Source organism: Triticum urartu, chromosome 6 (assembly GCF_003073215.2).
Source record: "Triticum urartu cultivar G1812 chromosome 6, Tu2.1, whole genome shotgun sequence".
NCBI lineage: Eukaryota > Viridiplantae > Streptophyta > Magnoliopsida > Poales > Poaceae > Triticum > Triticum urartu.
In genome coordinates this window covers 324,531,520-324,555,875 of record NC_053027.1, presented here as the reverse complement: position 1 = coordinate 324,555,875, position 24,356 = coordinate 324,531,520, and the positions used below count along the sequence as shown (strand labels likewise).

Sequence of the window (24,356 nt, the reverse complement as noted above, 5' to 3'; positions counted from 1 at the left end):
GGTCCAGATACCCCAGCCAAACTGGCCATCATGTTGGCCGATCTGTATAAGGGCGAGAAAGAATATTTTCTCTAGTTAAACTGCCGGGAGGGTTATTCCATGTGCAGTCCTATTGAATGGGTAAGATTTGGATCGTCTGTATTTGTTTTATTGATGTTACAGACACTAATCAAACTTTCCCTTTGTTGCCACAAACAGTCCTGGAGGAAGATGACCGAGGACGTCCACTATCCCGCTCCCCAGCCAGAGGATCATAACCATGATAAAGACCCCGGCTTTTGCGAGGATCCGGACAAATATGTAGAGTTCGACGATGGTTTTTTTACCAAGTGAGCCTTGACGGTTCGGAAGTGGCTATCACCGCCGGTTGCCCCGCCTCTATCCCTTCTGCATCATGAGTATTCAGAGGGTTCTTAAAAGGAAATCCTCATCCGCACTTGTACCTCTTGTACCGATCTGAATTTTAATAGGATCGGCGCTCTAGGGACCGTATCTCCTCAAGGGTGGCCCCTACACAAGGTTGTCGTTCAAAACGAAAAGGGACCGAGAGTGCTGCAGAGACCTCATAGTCTTCCAAGAGGTACGTTTGCTTTAATACATGCCTAGGCATGAGTCTGGATTGTTTGAAGTCTCCTTTTATCCTTGACATCAGGAGGAGTACGTGGCTGATTGTGGGAAAACACCCGATTAGCCCAATGTATACTAATCCGGTTTCCTACTCGCCAACTAGGACACGAGCCAATGCAATGCCAGTTCCACCTCCTCAAGAGGATTCAGATGAGGTATCAGTCGTGAATTTTGAAGTGGAGAGTGTGATGAATCACCGTCGATTAAAGGGGCTATGCGTACTCCATCCTTTTCCGAAAAAGAGTTTACCACACTCAGTTCGGTGGATGCATATATCCGAGCCGCTCGAGACGAACTTTTCGGAGTCATCCAGCTGTTCTTGAAGGATATACAGGTAAAAGTTTATGCAATTTTTAATAGCCATGTGCCAGTAGCCCCCGAGACTTGAAGCAGAAGGAAACCGATTTAAGGATCGATATGACATGCTAGTTCTCAGAGAGAAATACCACACTATCTCAGGAGCTAGAAGCGAATCCGGCATAGCTTAATGTTGTCACCGCCGAATTGGCGGAAATAAAAAAGGCCGCAACAAGTGCATCTAGGAAGAATGAACAGAGGGGGAAAAAAGATAAACAATCTGACGTGATAGAGAGCTTAAGGGCTCAGCTGTCGGCCGCTCAAAAGGAAAATGAGAAGCTGTAAGGCGACATGTTCTGTATGTCTTCCTCTCTTATTGAAAACCATCCTATGTGCCCAAATGTAGTCCATAGTTCAGAATGTCATGACTTTGTTGCTATAGGTCTGTTAACTGGTCAACCGGAAGAGGAAGTGTCCGGATTTCAAGGTGATGTGCTAAAGGAACTGTACATGGTACATGCTGTAACGCCCCGAGACCGATGTGCCAGGTGTCTTCCAGTTATTCGCTGCATTGCCATGTCATTTGCTTGCATGTTGCATTTCATCATGTCATCATGTGCATGGCATCATCATGCTTTCAAAACATGCATCCGTCCCGGTCTCCTCGTTTCTTTCCGTTGTCCGTTCTGAGCCCAGACACACTTGCACGCGCCCGTGGCACGTCCGAATATTATTTTATAAGTGGCCAGAAAATGTTCTCGGAATGGGATGAGAGTTGACGTGTGGTCTTATTATAGTGTAGATAGACCGCCTGTCAAGTTTCATCACATTCGGAGTTTGTTTTATAGCCCAACCGTTAAACTATAGCGGCATTATAGCCGGTCTTTTCGTCGGACGTTTTTGGTCTCCGGAGACAGTCATCGGGTCTCTCTCTTCTCTTCTCTCAGCCCAAGGCTTTCTCCGCAGCCCACTACCTACCGCCAGGTCCAACCTAACCTCTCTTGTCACACCGCGTCCCTCCTCGCGCGCTTCCCAAAGCTGTCCCGGACCCGACCCGGGCAGTCGTCACCATTGGGTCCGGATCATCCCCAAACGTCTACAAAACGTCTCCTTTTTCTTATTTGGGCTCCCTAGCCTATTTTTTCCCGACCGTCCGATTACGATCAGAGGGACGGATTAGCCCCTACCCAAAAATCCCCTGCTATATATATATAGGTCCAACCCTAAAATCTAGGGACTTTGTCCTGCCGAGCCACCGCCACCTACCGTATCTTCCTCGGGATCCAGATCCAATCCGCTTCCTCCCTGATCCAAAAGCCCCTCCTCGCTTTCACCACCACACCAACCAGAGACCCATGCTCCCTGTCTCCTTCTCCCCGCTCCCGATGGCCAACCAGCGCCCGAGCCAGCTGCCCGTCACCGCCACTAGCGACCTCAACCACCACCACCGAAGCCTGTCGCCGGTAGCTACAACCAACAGATGAGCGCCGCCCCTCTTTTATTTCTTCCCTCGTTTTTCCTCCTCCTCTCCTTTTCCTGCTATCTCTCCCGAGCTCACCTCTCTCTCTCCCTCCCGTTCTACAGGAAGCCACCTCCTGATGGCCTCCTCTCAAGCCCGGCGCCACCGTGACGGATCCCCTCGCCGAGCTCCATCAAGTCCGCCGCCCGCTGCGTCTTCCCGGTGAACCTCGGTCGACCTCTGCATCGCCTGGAGCTGCCGTGGCCAAGTCCCTCGATCCCCGACCGGAGCCCATCTCCTTGCTATTCCCGGTGCCGTCGCGCACCTACTCCCGCTGCTTCGAGGACGAGAACGAGCAGCGACCAACGCCCGAGTCGACTCCCCTGCATCGCCTGTTGCTGTGCCGAGCCCCGCTGCCACCTCACAGTTGACCTTCAGTGCCGCGTTCTGTCTCTGTCGAGCAGAGGACGGAGGAGCGGTTCCTTGTTATCATATTGACCGAGGCCCATCAACGATCTTCGTTCCCCAGGCCGGGCCTTCTTCCTCAATCAAGCCAAGGCCCATGGTGAGGCAGACCCCCTAGTGCCTCTCTTTTTTTCCTTCCTTTGGCCCAGCTAGTTTCGGCCCGTGTATTTTTTTTCCAGCGCCTGTGATTTTGCTTTTTAATCAGACTGTAGGTTTTGTAGAAAACCCCTCCATGTTCATGCATTTAATAACTTCTAAACTGTGCATCGGATTAAAATACTTTATATATGTAAAATGCTTAGAATTTTGTGTAGATTATTAATTTGCAACTTTCATCTATGTTTAAATGTTTAAAATTGTTGTTTGCATTAATTTGCATTAATGTCATGCTAAAATGGTTTATGTCATAACTAATTTAACCGTAGCTCCGAATTAAATAAATTATATATGTAAATGGGGTAGAAAAATTCCTAGTTTAACATGGCTCACTTTCTTTGCATGTTTAACAACTCTAAAATATGGCTTAGGGTAGAACAGTACCAAACCTTAAAATATGCACATGAGGAGTTTTCCGGACTTGTTGTTTGTTGTTCCGGCCTCATTTAACCTTGCCTAGATAGGTAGTTTTACTTTGCTTCACCCTCTTGCCATATTTAACAACATTTAATATTGTTGGGTACATAAACGAGATCGAACTAAATAACTTGAATGTGGTGTTTCGTCAATATGCAACGGAGTTGCATGTTGAGCTCCACTTAATTTGTAGGATTGTTTGTGCACTTTGCCATGCCATGCCTCATTAAACCGGACATGCATCATACTTGTTTGCGCATCGTGCCATGCTTATGTGGTGGATTTTTAGTATGTTGTGTGCTTCTTTCCGGTGTTGCTTCTTCGGGGTGGCTCCGATTATGTCGCGTTTGTGAGGAACCGTTCGACTACGTCCGTTTGTCTTCTTCATGGACTCGTTCTTCTTCCTTGCGGGATTTCAGGCAAGATGACCATTCCCTCAAAATCACTTCTATATTTGCTTGCTAGTTGCTCGCTCTTTTGCTATGCCTATGTCGCGGTACCTACCATTTGCTTATCATGCCTCCTATATTGTTGAACCAAGCCTCTAACCCACCTTGTCCTAGCAAACCGTTGTTTGGCTATGTTACCGCTTTGCTCAGGCCCTCTTATAGCGTTATTAGTTGCAGGTGAAGATTGACGTTTGTTCCTTGTTGGAACATGGAGATGTTGTTCCTTGTTGGAACATGTTTACTTGTTGGGATATCACAATATCTCTTATCTAATTAATGCATCTATATACTTAGTAAAGGGTGGAAGGCTCGGCCTTATGCCTGGTGTTTTGTTCCACTCTTGCCGCCCTAGTTTCCGTCATATCGGTGTTATGTTCCCGGATTTTGCGTTCCTTACGTGGTTGGGTTATAATGGGAACCCCTTGACAGTTTGCCTTGAATAAAACTCCTCCAGCAAGGCCCAACATTGGTTTTACCATTTTCCACCTAGCCTTTTATTTCCCTTGGGTAGGCCTGCCCAAGGGTCATCTTTATTTAAACCCCCGGGTCAGTGCTCCTCTGAGTGTTGGTCCAACCTGTCAGCTACCGGTGGCCACCTGGGGCAACTCTAGGCTGGCCTACCGGAACCTTGGACAATCCAGTGTGCCCTGAGAAAGAGATATGTGCAGCTCCTATGGGATTTGTCGGCACATTCGGGTGGCTTTGCTGGTCTTGTTTTACCATTGCCAAAATGTCTTGTAACCGGGATTCCGAGTCTGATCGGGTCTTCCCACTAGAAGGAATATCCTTCGTTGACCGTGAGAGCTTGTGATGGGCTAAGTTGGGACACCCCTGCAGGGTTTTGCACTTTCGAAAGCCGTGCCCACGGTTTTGGGCAGATGGGAATTCGTTAATGTCCGGTTGTAGAAAACCTAAAGTTGATCTTAATTAAAATACACCAACCGCGTGTGTTACTGTGATGGTCTCTTCTCGGTGGGGTCCGGGAAGTGAACATGGTGTTGGAGTAATGCTTGACGTAGGTTGTTCTAGGATCACTTCTTGATCATAGTTGGTCGACCGTGCTTTTTCCTTCTCTTCTCGCTCCCATTTGCATATGTTAGCCACCATATAAGCTAGTCGCTTGCTGCAGCTCCACCTCATACCTTGTCTTACCTTTAAGCTTAAATAGTCTTGATCGCGAGGGTGTGAGATTGCTGAGTCCCCGTGACTCTCAGATACTTCCAAAACCAGTTTGCAGGTGCCGATGTTACCGAGCAGGTGATGCAACCAAGCTCAAGGAGGAGCTCGATGAAGATATTGTCCTTTGTGTTGTTTCGTTCTAGTTGATCAGTAGTGGAGCCCAGTTGGGGTCGATCGGGGATCTGTGTAGCAATTGGGGTAGTCTTCTTTTATTTTGGTTCCGTAGTCGGACCTTGATTGTATCTGGATGATGTAATGCTTTATTCATGTATTGTGTGAAGTGGCGATTGTAAGCCAACTATGTATCTCTTTCCCTTTATGTATTACATGGGTTGTTTGCGAAGATTACCTCACTTGCGACATTGCTTTCAATGCGGTTATGCCTCTAAGTCGTTCTTCGACACGTGGGAGATATAACCGCATCGAGGGCGTTACAAGTTGGTATCAGAGCCTTCCCCGACCTTAGGAGCCCCCTGCTTGATCGAATCGCTGGCACTGTTGAGTCTAGAAAAATGTTTTGAGTCATTTAGGATTATATATATCGGAGAGTTCAGGAATTATGTTTACTTCCCAGTCCCTTCATCGCTCTGGTAAGGCACCCTGACGTAGAGTTTTGACTCTTCTCTTCTCAAATTTCACTAAAAAAATTTAGGATCACGCGGGTATCTTGGAATTGTTCCGATGGTTTTGTGATGAGAACATTGTTCTTTGTGCCTCCTGTCATTTAGGGGTTGTGGCAGTGTCCCGGGGAGTTGAGCTCTGAGGTGTTGTCGTCACAATTTTATCGTTGCAATTCTGGAATACCTGAGTTTAGTTTTGCCGACATCGAAAATCTCTTTTATGCAGTTTTTGGTGAGATAACCTCGACGCCACCCAGTACTGGGGCGGGAGTTTGGGAGTATTGCCATAACTTGTATAACGGATGCTTTTCGAAGGTTGAGGTAAACGATTTCCGAAGGTTTGTTGGTTATGTGTTGAAGGATGGATACAGCTGGATGTAGGATTTGCTAGATTTGGGTGAGATATTATGCTTCCCCTGTATCCCCAACACCTGATTGCATAACCAGGAAAAGTTCGGGAGTTCATAAGTGGGAATTCAAGTAGCTCCCAGGATATCTTTCCAACATATGTATGATATGAAATTGGGGTTCGACGTCTAGTGGTCCGCCAATTCACGGTTGGTTTTACAGTGGTCTCGTTGTGTCTTAAAGAGTTCTTGGCTATGCTGACTCGGGGACCCTTCGTATGTCATGTGCACTGCCTTGTACATGATGGTGCTGTATGATCGAGCCCGTGTAGGCCCCACCACGAAAACTTCAGACGAAATCTCTATCATACGTTTGTTCCGGCTTATTCTGCAAGCCAATCCTTTGTTTTGCTTTTGAGTTGTGGTATTCGAGTTGCTTCAATGTCAAGTGTGGATTCGATCCCTTGTCTAAGCGGTGTTCTCATATTTCTATGTGAATACTAATCCTTCATGATAATCGAGATTGTCATGTCAATCCTTTCAACTAGCGTGTTTCTCTTCAAGTGGATCCGATCATTTCATCAGCAAGATCAATTATCATTTCTTCTCAACGGTGTTTGTTTCATCCGTCCCAAGTTACCTTTGTTTTCCTGCCCTCCCACCCTTGTTTCTTCAAGGACTCGGATTTGTTTATCGAGTATCCATCTTATTGATGTGAAGGCTCTCCATTCTTTTCCTTCAATGTTTTTATTCGGTGATTCTCATGAAGATCCTAACGGAACCTCACGTTCATCATTCTTTGTTTTTGTTATCTTCTCCGGTGGATCTAATTCAAGCTTTGGTGTTGCTCATATCCTTTTAACTCATTTCAAAAACCTTCTCATGCCTGTACACCTCTTAATCATCCACTTCTCGCTATTCAATTGTTCCGGAGCGTTCAAGATATCTCGAAGATTCATGTTTCCACTCTGCTTTCGTTCAAGCACTTTCGAGATTGGTATCTCATTCAAGCCATTTAATTCAACCGGTGCAATCTTTCTTTTGGATCATTTCAACGGTGTATCTTTCAGTGGGCCCTAACCCACAGGTCTTTTCCCAGGATCTTACCTGACTCTTCTATTTTCTCGGAGCTATTCTCAAATCTTCTAAAGTTTGACGTAAGAACGATTTACCATCAATCATATGTCTTTCTCCATGATCTTTCAAAATTCTTTCATCGTTGGCTCAACCTCTTCGCCTTTGATTCTCCCAGAGTGCCTAAACAATTCTCAGTGGTGTTTCTCATCGTCATTCTCAACATTTGAAGACCGAAGAAGATTTCCCCCCTAAATCTTGCTCCTTTCTCTTCAAGATTCATGGCTCTAGCTTCATGCCATCCTCTCATAATTGGTTTTGATTATGAGAATTCTTTTCACCCATCCGGAGCAATTCAGGAGTCTTTTCAGGTTGATTATCCGGAGTCCATCAATTCAGGTTTATTCATTCTCAGTTTGCAGTTATCATTCTCCGATCTTACCGGTGCATTGTCCAAGTGATCTCTAATCGGCCCATGATCTATTATATTCACTTGTACCTAAATTCTCTCAAGCATCTTCATTCATTTGCTAATTCTTCCCGGTGTTTTCTTTATCTTCTCTTCGTTCATCTTTAATTCTTACGGTGGTTAGTGCAAGATTTCTCTCCCTTCTTCATATCAATTATATTCGTTGTCCCAATCCTACCAGTGGTTCGTTGAAGACCTTTTCAAGTTTATGTTATATCTTCTTAATCCCTTCTACGAGAATGAGTAGTATGCCAAATCCATTGTTTGTCATCAATTTAATTGATGAAGGATGAGCATAAGGTAATTCTTATTCTTGTTTCATCCAAGTGATTAATTCCTTACTCTGGAGGTTCATCAAAATTCTTGATTTTCTTTGATCATTTTTCTTTCTCACAGATCCAAGCTCTAATTATCACGGAGATCCATCTAAATCATTACAAGGTTTCACCTTGTGTTTTCAACTTCGCTTTCTTTTTGTTATCCTTTTGTTACCGGAGTTGGTCATGAAGGTTCTACATGATGGTTCATCAAGTATTTAATTCATTCTTGAAGTTTCCATCGAGATTCTTTACTAAGGAGCTCAAGTATTCTTCATCTTGCAATCCAGAGTGCAATTATTTATACCGTATCATTGGAGGTGGTATTATGTCATTCTCGATATTTTGAGTCATGTTTCATGATTCACATGTTGTTAAGAATGAGATATATTAAATCCATCAACCTCTTTGTTGGAGTTATCTTGTTTCTTGTTTATGGTGCTCATAAATGACCCAAGTTCTTCGTTTATCCTCTCGGTGAAATAAGTTTCTCGTCTCCTTGTTCTTATCAATCCAATTCTTTTTCCCGTGAGTGGTAGGTTGTCACCTCATAATTGGAGATGTATTCCATAAGACCATATCAACCTTATTTTTTTCATTGGTGGTTTTCCAACAACTCCGTCCTAGCTTTTGTTGTAAGCGTGCTCTCTCAAGATCTTGTTTCCCTTCGTTCATTCCATTCTATTCTTACGTTTGTTCCGGAGGCAGTGTGATGTTGCTCTCTTCAACCAATATTCTTGTCTTGTCAGGTTCGTGTGATTCGTGCTTATCCATTTAACCGGAGCGTTGTGCCCTCTGCTCAAGTCCTTTTTCATCCTATCAAGTCTGCATCCCTTCTCAACCGAAGTGCTACCCGAATCGGTTCTTTCTTTTCCTCTTTCTTAATGGAGTGTTTTCAACTTTGTTCTTCTCTGTTGTTTTATTTCTTTCAATTTGCTCAACCTTGTAAGGTTCTTTGGTTTCACTCGTTTGTCAAAAGAAGCAACCTAGTTTTACCTCTTCTCTTTTCCTTCATTTTCCCTCCGGTGCCATTCTAGATCTCGGGACAAGATCCTCTCGTAGTGGTGGAGTGTTGTAACGCCCCGAGACCGATGTGCCAGGTGTCTTCCAGTTATTCGCTGCGTTGCCATGTCATTTGCTTGTGTGTTGCATTTCATCATGTCATCATGTGCATAGCATCATCATGTTTTCAAAACTTGCATCCGTCCCGGTCTCCTCGTTTCTTTCCGTTGTCCGTTCTGAGCCCAGACACACTTGCACGCGCTCGTGGCACGTCCGAATATTATTTTATAAGTGGCCGGAAAATGTTCTTGGAATGAGATGAGAGTTGATGTGTGGTCTTATTATAGTGTAGATAGACCGCCTGTCAAGTTTCATCGCATTCGCAGTTCGTTTGATAGCCCAACCGTTAAACTATAGCGGCATTATAGCCAGTCTTTTCGTCGGACGTTATCGGTCTCCGGAGACAGTCGGCGGGTCTCTCTCTTCTCTTCTCTTAGCCCAAGGCTTTCTGCACAGCCCACTACCTACCGCCACGTCCAACCTAACCTCTGTCGTCACACCGCGTCCCTCCTTGCACGCGCGTCCGAAAGTTGTCCCGGACCCGACCCGGGCAGTCGTCACCGTTGGGTCCAGATCATCCCCAAACGTCTACAAAACGTCTTCATTTTCTTATTTGGGCTCCCTAGCCTATTTTTTCCCGACCGTCCGATTACGATCGGAGGGACGGATTAGCCCATACCCAAAAATCCTCTGCTATATATATATAGGTCCAACCCTAAAATCTAGGGACTTTGTCCCGCCGAGCCGCCGCCACCTACCGTATCTTCCTCGGGATCCAGATCCAATCCGCTTCCTCCCCGATACAAAAGCCCCTCCTCGCTTTCACCACCACACCAACCAGAGCCCCCCTGCTCCCTGTCTCCTTCTCCCCGCTCCCGATGGCCAACCAGCGCCCGAGCCAACTGCCCATCGCCGCCGCTAGCAACCTCAACCACCACCACCGAAGCCTCCAGGTCCGGCCGTTGTCGGCAGCTACAACCAACTGATGAGCGCCACCCCTATTTTATTTCTTCCCTCGTTCTTCCTCCTCCTCTCCTTTTCCTGCTATCTCTCCCGAGCTCACCTCTCTCTCTCTCCCTCCCATTCTGCAGGAAGCCACCTCCTGATGGCCTCCTCTCAAGCCCGGCGCCGCCGTGACGGATCCCCTCGTCGAGCTCCATCAAGTCCACCACCCGCTGCGTCTTCCCTGTGAACCTCAGTCGACCTCTGCATCACCTGGAGCCCCAGCGGCCAAGTCCCTCGATCCCCGACCGGAGCCCATCTTCTTGCTGTTCCCGGCGCCGTCGCGCACCTACTCCCGCTGCTTCGAGGACGAGAACGACCAGCGACCAACGCCCGTGTCGACTCCCCTGCATCGCCTGTTGCTGCGCCGAGACCCACTGCTGCCTCGCAGTTGACCTTCAGCGCCGCGTTCTGTCTCTGTCGAGCAGAGGACGGAGGAGCGGTTCCTCGTTATCATATTGACCAAAGCCCAGCAACGATCTTCGTTCCCCAGGCCGGGCCTTCTTCCTCAATCGGGCCAAGGCCCATGGTGAGGCAGACCTCCTAGTGCCTCTCTTTTTTTCCTTCCTTTGGCCCAACTAGTTTCGGCCCGTGTATTTTTTTTCCAGCGCCTGTGATTTTGCTTTTTAATCAGAGACTGTAGATTTTGTAGAAAACCCCTCCATGTTCATGCATTTAATAACTTCTAAACCGTGCATCGGATTAAAATACTTTATATATGTAAAATGCTTAGAATTTTGTGTAGATTATTAATTTGGAACTTTCATCTATGTTTAAATTTTAAAAATTGTTGTTTGCATTAATTTGCATTAATGTCATGATAAAATGGTTTATGTCATAACTAATTTAACCATAGCTCTGAATTAAATAAATTATATATGTAAATGGGGTAGAAAAATGCCTAGTTTAACATGGTTCACTTTCTTTGCATGTTTAACAACTCTAAAATATGGCTTAGGGCAGAACAGTACAAAATCTTAAAATATGCACATGAGGAGTTTTCCGGACTTGTCATTTGTTGTTCCAGCCTCATTTAACCTTACCTGGATAGGTAGTTTTACTTTGCTTCACCCTCTTGCCATGTTTAACAACATTTAATATTGTTGGGTACATAAACGAGATCGAACTAAATAACTTGAATGTGGTGTTTCGTCAATATGCAACGGAGTTGCATGTTGAGCTCCACTTAATTTGTAGGATTGTTTGTGCACTTTGCCATGCCATGCCTCATTAAACCGGACATGCATCATACTTGTTTGTGCATCGTGCCATGATTATGTGGTGGTTGTTTACTATGTTGTGTGCTTCTTTCCAATGTTTCTTCTTCGGGGTGGTTCCGATTATGCCGCGTTTGTGAGGAACCGTTCGACTACGTCCGTTTGTCTTCTTCATGGACTCGTTCTTCTTCCTTGCGGGATTTCAGGCAAGATGACCATACCCTCGAAATCACTTCTATCTTTTCTTGCTAGTTGCTCGCTCTTTTGCTATGCCTATGCTGCGATACCTACCACTTGCTTATGATGCCTCCTATATTGTTGAACCAAGCCTCTAACCCACCTTGTCCTAGCAAACCGTTGTTTGGCTATGTTACCGCTTTGCTCAGCCCCTCTTATAGCGTTATTAGTTGCAGGTGAAGATTGATGTTTGTTCCTTGTTGGAACATGGAGATGTTGTTCCTTGTTGGAACATGTTTACTTGTTGGGATATCACAATATCTCTTATCTAATTAATGCATCTATATACTTGGTAAAGGGTGGAAGGCTCGGCCTTATGCCTGGTGTTTTGTTCCGCTCTTGCTGCCCTAGTTTCCGTCATATCGGTGTTATGTTCCCGGATTTTGCGTTCCTTATGCGGTTGGGTTATAATGGGAACCCCTTGACAGTTCGCCTTGAATAAAACTCCTCCAGCAAGGCCCAACATTGGTTTTACCATTTGCCACCTAGCCTTTTCTTTCCCTTGGGTAGGCCTGCCCAAGGGTCATCTTTATTTGAACCCCCGGGCCAGTGCTCCTCTGAGTGTTGGTCCAACCTGTCAGCTGCCGGTGGCCACCAGGGGAAACTCTGGGCTGGCCTACTGGAACCTTGGACAATCTGGTGTGCCCTGAGAAAGAGATATGTGCAGCTCCTATCGGGAGTTGTCGGCACATTCGGGTGGCTTTGCTGGTCTTGTTTTACCATTGTCGAAATGTCTTGTAACCAGGATTCCGAGTCTGATCGGGTCTTCCCTCTAGAAGGAATATCCTTCGTTGACCGTGAGAGCTTGTGATGGGCTAAGTTGGGACACCCCTGCAGGGTTTTGAACTTTCGAAAGTCGTGCCCGCGGTTATGGGTAGATGGGAATTTGTTAATGTCCAGTTGTAGAAAACCTGAAGTTGATCTTAATTAAAATACACCAACCGCGTGTGTTACCATGATGGTCTCTTCTCGGCGGGGTCCGGGAAGTGAACATGGTGTTGGAGTAATGCTTGACGTAGGTTGTTCTAGGATCACTTCTTGATCATAGTTGTTCGACCGTGCTTTTGCCTTCTCTTCTCGCTCTCATTTGCGTATGTTAGCCACCATATAAGCTAGTCGCTTGCTGCAGCTCCACCTCATACCTTGTCTTACCTTTAAGCTTAAATAGTCTTGATCGCGATGGTGTGAGATTGCTGAGTCCCCGTGACTCACAGATACTTCGAAAACCAGTTTGCAGGTGCCGATGTTACTGAGCAGGTGACGCAACCAAGCTCAAGGAGGAGCTCGATGAAGATCTTGTCCTTTGTGTTGTTTTGTTCTAGTTGATCAGTAGTGGAGCCCAGTTGGGGTCGATCGGGGATCTGTGTAGCAATTGGGGCAGTCTTCTTTTATTTTGGTTCCGTAGTAGGACCTTGATTGTATCTAGATGATGTAATGCTTTATTCATGTATTGTGTGAAGTGGCGATTGTAAGCCAACTATGTATCTCTTTCCCTTTATGTATTACATGGGTTGTTTGCGAAGATTACCTCACTTGCGACATTGCTTTGAATGCGGTTATGCCTCTAAGTCGTGCTTCGACACATGGGAGATATAGCCGCATCGAGGGCGTTACACATGCCCGGGCTCGGAAAGCCATGAAGAGTATGGTGAAGGCATTATGGCCCTCTGATACCCCTCCAGAAAGTATGGAGGGCTTGGCAAACTTGTTCAAGGGTGCCCAGCGTCGGTTCGAGCTATAGAAGACATCCGCCTGTCGGGAAGGCACACGAGAAGCCTAGGCCATGGTAAAAACACGCTTCACCAAGCTAGATCCAAATCACATGGCCCCAGTGGGACCACGGGGACTAGACGGGGAACAAATTCCAGTGAAGTTGTCTTATGACCAAGTAATGGTAGCTACGAAGTACTCGCGGGAGGACTGTAAGTTAGACAGTCTTATAGATGGAGTAGATAAGGAATAGGGGTTTTTATTAGTCAACATGTACCTTTATCCAAACATGTGAAAATTTTGTCATCGCAGGCCTTTGGCTTTTATCCTCTGAACAAAAAATTGGTGGAGTGTTTCCGGATACTTTTTCGAAATGAAAGAAGTATGTATTATGTCCGAAAACCAAGCAACCTAGTCATTGTGCTCGAACAGACAAAAAGTTTAGTTTAGGATGTATGCTATATGACATATGTAAGAAACATCTTCCAAGGAAAATAGGTTCGTTAAGGGTCCCTTTCCTTAGGTTGGCATGCTGGAATTATGCACGGCACGACATTGGTCAGTAGTACGAGAGAGAAGTGTCCCACTGTGTTAGAGGGGTCACCATAATGTAACAATTTGTCACTTGATTGCCGACCACTTATTCTCTTAAGAATGCTAGCTTTCGGCTTCACCCGTCTGAGGTATATGTCCGGATGACCCGGTTGTAACAATTGTAGAGGTGCTCCCTTTACGCCCTAGTCGAACAATCGGGAACGTAGGGCATAAACACAGGAGCGAGGAAACCCAGCTTTGCAAAAACTTAAGTCATAGAGGTGCATGTGATGGCAAAAAAGGATGTATATCAGCAAACGACTCTTATATTATGAGCTCCAGGCTCGAAATGATAGTAAGCTTCGGTTAAAGAAGCCCCCAGTCATGCTGGGATATATATACATTTAAGGATGTGTACCCCTCAAGTGTTCGGCATATCTGAACGCATCATGGCAATCGTACCGAAACGAGAAAAAAATGAAGAGGAGAATAAGGAACAAGAAAGAAGTATAGCCAAACTTATGCATAAAATCTTAGGAGCCGAGCAACGTTCCATGGATTTGGCTCAAGGCGATCCACAGCATCATGAAGTCGGTAGGCTCCTCCTGTGAGAACTTCATCGATAATGAAGGGACCCTCCCATTTTGGTTTGAGTTTGTCCTTTTTATTCTCCGGAAGGCACAAAACGAGTTCCCCGACATTATAAGTCTTGGCCCGCACTTCTCTGCTTTGGTATCTCCGAGCCTGTTGTTGATAGAATGCGGAACGGGCTTTTGCGACATCGCGCTCCTCCTCCAGGCCCTCTAGGTCGTCCTTCCGATCAAGCTCGGCTTCTCTCTCTTCATACATGCGCACTCAAGGTGAGTCATGAATGATGTCACAGGGCAAGAAAGCCTCTGTGCCGTACACCATGAAGAAGGCTGTGTATCCGGTCGTGGGATTGGGCGTTGTCCGCAGTCCCCAGATTACGGAATCAAGTTCCTCGCCCTAGTGTTTATCTGACTCCCGTAGGGATCACACTAGTCTGGGTTTAATGCCGCTCATTATCATACCGTTAGCCCATTCGACCTGACCGTTTGTTTGAGGGTGATATACAGAAGCATAATCCAGCTTAATGCCCAGGTTAGCACACCGGTTTTTCACCTCATCGACTGTAAAGTTGGAGCCATTATCAATAATAATGTTGTGCGGGACACCGTAACGGTTTACACTGGATATAAAGTCGATCACCGGCCTAGCTTCAGCTATTTTGAATGGTTTGGCCTCTATCCATTTATTAAATTTATCCACCATAACCAGCAAATAATTTTTCTGGTGGCTTCCCCCTTTAAGGGGTCCGACCATATCGAGCCCCCAGACGCAAAAGGCCAAGTAATGGGGATTGTTTTTAGGGCAGTGGGCGGCATATGACTTTGATTGGCGAACAGCTGGCACCCGGCACAGCGTTGTACAAGGGCCTGCATATCTGCTCGAGTCGTGGGCCAAAAGAAACCTGTACGAAAGGCTTTACTTACGAGGGCCTAAGTTGCGGCGTGGTGGCCACCGAGACCAACATGTATTTCAGCCAAGAGCCGCCACCCCTCCTCTTCGGAGATACATCTTTGAAGAACTCTAGTAGCACTTTTCTTGTAGAGTTCTCATTCATGAACTTTGTAGGCTTTCGAGCATCGGACTATGCGACGGGCCTCATTCTGGCCATCAGGCAGCTCCTGCCTATTAAGGTAGGCTAGGAAGGGTTCGGTCCATGGAGCAATGACATCCATGATTACATGGGCGGAAGGTGTCATTTCGGTGTCCGAGCCTCCCGATGATATCAGAATTGTGTTCGACATCTGAGGGCATGATCGGCTTGAGATTGGTATTACCGCTCTCGTCCTGCCATACTACGGATGGCTTAAAGAGCTTTTCCACAAAGCTGTTAGGTGTGACGGGGTCGTGTTTAGCGCCCGTTCGAGCGAGGATGTCCACTGCCTGATTACTGTCTCGAGCAACATGTTGAAACTTGAGCCCCTCGAACCGAGCTGATATTTTGAGTACGGCATTGCGGTATGCCGCCATCTTTGGATCTTTTGCATCAAAATCTCCATTTATTTGAGATATGGCGAGGTTCGAGTCCCCTCGCACCTCAAGGTGTCGTATACCCATGGAAACATCCATTCGGAGACCTTGCTATAGTGCCGCATATTCGGCCGCATTGTTGGAGTCCATATACTTGTTTTGTAACACGTAATGGACTGTGTCCCCTGTAGGGGATGTTACGATGACACCGACCCCCAATGCGGCTAACATTTTAGAGCCATCAAAGTACATCACCTAGTTACAATATGTGTTGTACTCTTTAGGGAGCTCGGCTTCTGTCCATTCGACGACGAAGTTGGCCAACACCTGAGATTTAATAGCTCGGCGTGGCTTGTATGTTATTTCAAATGGCAAGAGCTCAATTGCCCATGTGGCAATGCGGCCGGTGGCATCCTGATTGTTGATGATGTCATTGAGTGGAAGTTCGGAAGCCACCGTGATCGAACAGTCTTGAAAGTAGTGTCGCAGCTTCCGAGATGCCATGGAGACCGCATATGCTATCTTTTGATAGTGTGGGTATCGAGAATTTCCTGGTGTTAGAACCATCGACACATAGTACACTGGTTTCTGGAGAGGGAATTTATGTCCCTCCTCCTGTCGTTCGATGACGAGTCCCACGCTCACTACCTAGTGAGTCGCAGATATGTAGACAACATGGGTTCGCCGACACGTGGTGCGGCAAGGATTGGGTTGCTTGCTAGAAAAGTTTTTATTTCTTCCAATCCGGCTGTAGCTGCATCCGTCCACTCAAAGTGGTCGGTGTGTCGGAGTAGTCGATAAAGCGGTAGCGCATTTTCTCCCAACCTGGAGATAAAGCAGCTCAGGGCTGCCATGCACCCCGCTAATTTTTGGACTTGCTTTAAGTCTATTGGCGTCGCCAATTGTGACAAGGCCCGGATTTTTGCTGGGTTCACTTCAATTCCTCTATTGGAAACGATGAACCCAAGTAGTTTTCCGGCTGGGACACCGAAGACACATTTTTCCGGATTGAGCCGTATGTTGTATGTTCGGAGGTTGTCAAATGTGAGTCACAGATCGTCCACCAATGATTCGACATCTTTAGTCTTGATGGAGACATCATCTACGTATACCTCCACTGTCTTGCCAATTTGCTTTTCCAGACATGTTTGTATCATTCGTTGGTAAGTGGCACCTGCGTTTTTGAGCCCAAAGAGCATACTGTTGAAGCAAAAAGGCCCATAGGGGGTAATGAATGTTGTTCCAGCCTAGTCGGACTCCTCCATCTTAATTTGATGGTATCCAGAGTATGCATCAAGGAAACATAGTGAGTGGTATCCTGCGGTTCCGTCAATGATTTGGTCAATGCGGGGCAGTGGGAAGGGGACCTTAGGGTAAGCCTTATTGAGGTCCTTGAAATCGAAACAAAGGCACTAGGATTTATCCTTCTTTGGCACCATGACCAGGTTTGCCAGCCAGTCCGGGTGTTTGATCTCTCTAATGAACCCGGCTTCAAGTAACTTGGATAGCTCCTCCCCCATAGCTTGTCGTTTGGGTTCGGAAAATCGTCGCAGCATTTGCTTGACTAGTTTGAACCCCTTTATTATGTTGAGGGTGTGTTCGGTTAGTCTTCGTTGGATTCCTAGCATATCCGAACGATGCCAGGCAAAGATGTCCCAATTTTCGCGCAGGAACGCTCGTGAGGCGACATCGACCGTCAGATCTAGACATGCTCCAATGGAGGCTATCTTGTTAGGATCCGTCAGGTGCACTTGCAATTTAACTATTTCGTCTGCTGGTTTGAAAGAAGTGGACTTGGGCCTCTTATCAAGGATTACATCGTCTTTGTCCACTGTGGACCACGGAGCGGTTAACTCCTCGGCCGCGACGGCCTCAAATAGTGCCTCGAGGGCCAAGGATGCTGATTTTTTTCGGTGCAGAGTGCTATGTTTGGATCACTGGTGATGGTGATAACTCCATTGGGCCCTGGCATTTTGAGCTTCATGTACCCATAATGGGGTATTGCTTGAAAGTGTGTGAAGGCGTCACGCCCCAACAGGGCGAGATATCCACTGTAGAAAGGTGCCACGTGGAAGAGTAACTGTTCGGAGTTGAAGTTCTCCAGTGTGCTGAATACTACATCAAGTTTGATTTTCCCCAAGCATTGTGCTTCTCGACTGGGGATAATGCCTCGAAAGGTGGTAATGCTTTGCTCGATGCGACTCTTGTCCATTTGCATTTTATTGAGCATTTCCTCGTAGATGAGGTTTAGTCTGCTGCCGTCGTCCATGAGCACCTTGGTGAGCCTAAAACCATCCACAATTGGGTTTAAGACCAAGGCGGCAGGTGCTCGGATTGATCTGGCCTTTGGTTCATCGTCGGTAGTAAAAGTAATTGTCATATCGTTCCAAGGATTTATTGCGACTACTTGTTTGACTTCGGCGAGGTCGCGGAGCGCCCTTTTGCACCGATTGTTTGAAGAAAAGTTCTCAAAGACCGTAAAGAGATTGAGATCGTCGTCTTCCGAAGAGTGCGTCTCCAGGGTGATGTTGGTGAGGATGGCCTTGCCGCTCTTAGCCACTTGCCATAGCACCCAACATGCCCGAAGGTTATGTATTGGTTCGGTATTCGGTGTAGTGTGTATCTGACAGGGCTTGTCCAGCCGTTTGTCAAGGACAGTTCTATGTCCTGTGAAGGATTTGATTCTCTTGTCAATGAGTTGATGATTGGGTGGCCCATAAGGGTGCATCCTTTTAGCCTGTCTAGTGGGCTACTTAAAGGCAGGAGGATCCCATCGGGCTGTCTGGGCTTTCCAAGCGCTTTCCATTGCATAGTATTTTCGTACTATCTGTGCCAAATATGCAAAGTGCAGTATGCGGTGGCGGTTGAGGGCATTGAGGATTCCGTGATCCGTATAGTTGCGGCAAAAAACTGAGAACGCATCGTCCTCGCAGCAATCTTTAATCTTGTTTTTAACAAGGAGGAACCTGGCCGAGAAGTGATGGACCATTTCCTGAGGCTGCTGTCATACGTACATTAGGTCACATACGTTTGGAGGACCTGAATTTCTTCGGGAATATTGCTTGTGGTGGGTGGGCAGGTTAAATTCTAAACCCCGACCCGCCATTGGATCTGGAGCTTGAAGAATCTCCGAGGTCACTACTCCATGATCCGGAGGGTCCTGGAGACTTTCGCGCTTGACGCTTGATTCCATGTTCGAAGGACATACCGTCCCTTCCTGAAGACGGGTATCCGGCACACAGGGCTTGGAAATCCGAACATAACTCGTTCTTAACTTGGGAGGAGAAGTATTCTCGGCTTGCTCCTCCACAGCCGCTACGAGATGGGTGATTGGCGGGGACTTGATTTCCGTCTGATCGGGTTTTAGCCCAATCCGATCATAATCCATTGCTACTGCTAGGGCGGCGGTGTGATCTAGTAGTTCGTTCAAGGACGAGACATCTGTCAGATCCATCTTCTTGGATTGTTCGAGGGTGATGCAGAGGTGGTGATTGGCAATCGCGGGGGCTGCCTTTGGATTAACGGCCAAGCGGGCGCCCATGGTGAAGCCGCCAAGCTGGAGGACCTGTCTTGGAGCCAGGGCCTTCCAGAGGAGATACCGTAATTAATGACAAGGTGATCCATCGATCCTTCCATCGACGATACAGAGGAACTCTCAATGAAAGCACCAATGTCGGTGTCAAAACCGGCTGATCTCGGGTAGGGGGTCCCGAACTGTGCATCTGAGGATCGAAGGTAATAGGAGACAAAGGGGAGACGATGTTTACCCAGGTTTGGGCCCTCTTGCTGGAGGTAAAACCCTACTTCCTGCTTAATTAACTTTGATGGGTATAGGGGTTACAAGAGTTGATCTACCTCGAGATCGTAAAGCCTAAACCCTAACTATCTAGCCTATATGGATTCTGATTGCCTCTACGGACTAAACACTCTAATTTATATAGACACCGGAGGGGCCTAGGGTTGTACAGAGTCAGTTTACACAAGAAGGAATCTATGCATTCGGACGCCAATCTTGCCATCCACGCAAAGGAGAGTCCCATCCGGACAAGGGGGAAGGCCTTCTACTTTGTATCTTCACGGCCCATCAGTCCGACCCATATAACACGGCCCGGACACCCGAGGACCCCTTAATCCAGGACTCGCTCAACTGGAGCTGGCCGCAGTTGGTTTTTAGTCCCACCTCGCCACGCGAGTTAGCCGCATACCGGCTTAAATTGTCATGCCGACGGATGGTAGCAAGCTTCTCCCTTGTTGCCTAGGATCAAATCTGGCTACGCAAGAGAGGCAGGTTGACACTTGATTGAATTTCATAAACCGATGATTGCTCATTGGGTGTCACCTTGCCTCGTTCATGTACATTGAAAGAGATTTTTGAAATTAGGTGCAGTTGGAGATGCTGATGGATATAAGAATTATTAGAAGATCACAGAACACACGGTTTCTATGGCGTACCCGTGTGCGTTTTTTGCGTTAATGATCCATAGGTAAGTTACCTGTGAGATGTTTCCTAATAAACCAGGTGTACCATTGACCAAAAAAAATCAACTACACATGTACATTTTTTGGGGGACAGGGTTTGCGAATTTTCTCTTTTCTCACACACGATTATTATACGCGCTTTGTCTGTGTTGTGTGTTTCCCCACCACATCCCCACCCATCAAATTTCCTAAGTATCTCCCCCTCCCCCCTCCCCCTACCGGCAGCTCAAACTGCCGTCGCCGCAACCACAGCTTCAACCACATGTACATTCTACTCGAATCCATTCAGGTATCCCACTGATCTCTATCACAGCCCCGGCCTGATTGCTTAAATGGCGCCTGTGAAACATCCTCATGCCTCCAAATCCCCACCACCCCTACCTCCAGAGCATCGCCGCACAAGCCCAACCACATATTACATGGAGGTCGAGGAGCTGATCGCGGTCCATGGCGCGATGGCCACTGTGCATGTTGACCTGGAGGAACACCTTGCCTCCTTCGCCGCCGACTTGGTGCAGGCTCTGGCCAAGATGAAGTGCCCTAGCGACTACCCCCTAGGACTTGATAGGAATGATCTGACCAGCTCAATCTTACCAATACTACTTGCATGGCTATATTTTGCATGGTTGATGTATTAAGCATGTTTGTGCCATGTTTATTTTAGTACTGCCAAAATAACCATGAGCAGCCACAATATTATAAGTTTCTTCCTCTTGACCAAATTTGTAACCCTCATTAGCAGATTCATTTTCAATAGTTTCCCTGATCAAACTAGAGGTTACCAAGGAACCATGCATAGCATTGAATAGGGAACCGCCAAATACACCAGCTACACCTAACACTGTGTGATGTTCAGGTATTAACTTTCCAGCTCAATTTCACCAATACCAGCAACAAACTTATAATACATGACTCGGGATATCACTAGAGATGCTGCCCATTTGCTATTTTTGGTGGATGCTAACCCTATTGTACTTAACATGCATGTCCATGTACTTACGCAGGGTCATAACGAACGATGTTGTTGTTTGCCGTCGAGGTTAGCTGCATCCCATGTCTTACAGTATTTCACATCATTTGTGCAATTGCAATTTAACTTCTAACATTTACTGGTTTCTTCTAGGTGCACATGTCAGTGGCACTGATCCACGCTTCGACCCGGAGGAACACCTCACCTCCGCCACCACTGACTTTGGGCGGGCTCTGGCCAAGATGAAGTGCCCCAGCAACTACCTCTCAGGACTTACCAAGTATGTACTCACCAGTTCAATCTTACCAATACCAGTTGCAATTAATGGCTATGTTTTCTACAGTCAATGTATGAAGCATGTTGTAGTAAACATGCCTAAAATGTTTTAGCTATTTCCCTACCTTTTTATAGACAACTGGGTCGTTCTCTGCTCCAGCAGCACTTGCTTTGTGATGTTTAACTCTACTAATTGCATTTTTATGAGTACCAGTTTCAATGGCTATTAAGCCTGTTGCAATTAATAGTTGTATCCATTTTTAAATAGTTGTATTTCAATGGCTACCAACTTACAAAACATGACTTAGGATGTTGTTAAGCCTGTTGCAACTAACAATTGTATCCATTTTTTAATCTGTCCCTTTGCTACCGTGCTACTCTCCATAATGAAGATATAATAGAGATGATGTCCATTTGCTATATTTGGTGGATGCTAACCCTGTTGGACTTAACATGCATTTCCATGTACTTGCGCAGGGCCATTGCGGGCGATGTTGTTGTTTTCCATCGAGGTTATCTGCATCCCATGTCTTACAGTATTTTACATCATTTGTGCAATTGCAGTTTGGCTTCTCACATTTAATTGCTTCTTGTAGGTACACATGTCAGCGACACTGATCCACGCTTCGACCCGGAGGAAGCGCTCACCTCCGCCGGTGCTGACTTTGGGCGGGCTCTGGCCAAAATGAAGTGCTCCGGCAACTACCTCTCGGGACTTACCAAGTATGAGCTCACCAATTCAATCTTACCAATACCAGTTGCAATTAATGGCTATGTTTTGTATGGTTGCTGTATTAAGCATGTTGTAGTAAACATGTCTAACATGTGTTAGCTATTTTCCTTACCTTTTTATAGATATCTGGGCCATTCTATGCTCTGGCAGCACCTACCTTGTGATGTTTAACTCTGCCAATTGGATTTTTATCAGTACCGGTTTCAATGGCTATCAAGCCTGTTGGAATTAACAGTTGTATCCATTTTTAAACAGTTGTATTTCAATGGCTAGAAACTTACAAAACATGACATAGGATGATGTTAAGCCTATTGCAATTAACAGTTGTATCCATTTTTTAGTCCGTCCCTTTGCTACGTGCTACTCTTTCGCAATGAAGATATCACTACAGATGTTGCCGTTTTATTACCATTTGCTATTTTTTGTGGATGTTAACCCTGTTGTAGTTAACACCGGCTTTCCATGTACTTAAAAAGGGCTACAATGGGTGATGCTGTTGTTTGCCGTCGAGGTTAGCGACATCCCATGTCTTATACACAATCTGTTCCTAAATATAAGCATTTTTCGAGATTCCAATATAGACTACGTAAGGAGCAAAATGAGTGAATCTAGATTCTAATCCAAACTATATCTATAATTCTATATACATCCTTATGTAGTTCATATTGAAATCTCTAAAAATACTTATACTTAGGAACGTAGGTAGTTGTATTTTACATCATTTGTGCAATCTCAGTTTAACTTCTAACATTTACTAGTTGCTTGTAGGTACTTATATGAGCGGTACTGATCCACGCTTTGATCCCTTTTGCGTATGGGGTAATGAGATATTCATGAACAAGCGTCAAGTGAGGAAAACTAAGAATGATTGTTAGGCGAAAGAAACGGGTGATGGGAATTAAGCTCTTTATTTACACTTTGTCAAAGACAACAATGAACTTTAGGATGGTAAGTAATGTGTTGCCTTTTCCCCCTGCCCACAACAAGTGACTCTCACTGGTACATCGATGTCCTAAACAAACGGTTTTTAACCTCTTTCCGCGACGACATTTGGAACCGGCGCCAAGTGAGTGTGTGCGATAGGGTGTCCTTCCCACATGACCCAGAAATCGTCGGGGATAGGCCCTCCTGGGACCCAGGCTGGGGCCATGTGCAATCAGGTGAGGCATCGAAACCCAATCATTTCCGTAGGTATGTACATCCCACATGATAATCCAAGAAAATCATTTCCATAGGTATGTACATCCCACATGGTGAATCCCAGAAAATCATTTCCGTAGGTATGTACATCCCACACGCTGAATCCCAGAAAATCATTTCCGTAGGTATGTACATCCCACACGGTGAATCCTAGAAAAACATTTCCCTAAGTATGTATATCACACACAGTTATTTGTGTGGAAACGTTTGTGCAAGGTGGCCTAACGCAAACAATTCGTTGCCGGAAGCTGTGTGTGATTGTTAGTTGATCGAACATGCCTACTTTCTAGAAACCGTGCAGGTTGTTTGAGTTCATCGCCCACGGTGCTGTCTGAGTAATTGTTTGCAACAGAAAACCCCAATAAGCAGGGTAATTAGCCTATTATTGATAATCCATGTACTAATCAAACTGATATTTCTTATAAAACATGCCAAGTATTTCATATCCGTATAAAAGCAGCCAGGATTTCATAATCGAATTACATCAGATAGCTTTGGCACTCAGTTACGTCATTACACAATAGCACCAAGTTTCACATGCAGCATCAAAAACCTTTGGAAAGTAGCATCATACACGGTAAATAGACAGATGAATCTCATCTGGGAAATTGCGGAAGTGGAAGGCAAATATTGAGCCTTCAATGATGTTAAATGTCCTTGCAACTTTAGGCCAGTGGCTATGGATAATTAGCTACCCAACCTTCATCCCCTTCAGCAAGACTTCAATATTGTACCATGGGTGTTGAATGATTACCTTTGTCACCTCTTGACCATGCAGGTGGTTTGAGAGGTAATTATCGGTGAACTGCTTTGACAAGTACTAAAAACAAAGCTATGCATAAATCAATGTTGTAAATTTTGAAATGGCGCAAGGGGTAAAAACAAGGTAAAAGAGTTGGTACCATCCTATAGTTGACTGATGTCTTCTTCATTGTGCAAACAATGATCTTGTTGTTATTCAATGCAACTTTCTTCATCCTAACAATCTTTCTGAGTTTCTTG

General features: G+C 45.9%; 1 long non-coding RNA gene across 1 annotated transcript; it reads right to left on the bottom strand.

The window, feature by feature from the left end:
• Positions 1-30: 30 nt before the first annotated feature.
• Positions 31-21,014, bottom strand: LOC125517515. The gene is made up of 3 exons (XR_007287661.1): positions 20,843-21,014; positions 6,518-6,522; positions 31-42 (listed from the first exon to the last, which is right to left on the bottom strand). It is a non-coding gene; the product is annotated as an uncharacterized LOC125517515 (long non-coding RNA).
• Positions 21,015-24,356: the final 3,342 nt, after the last annotated feature.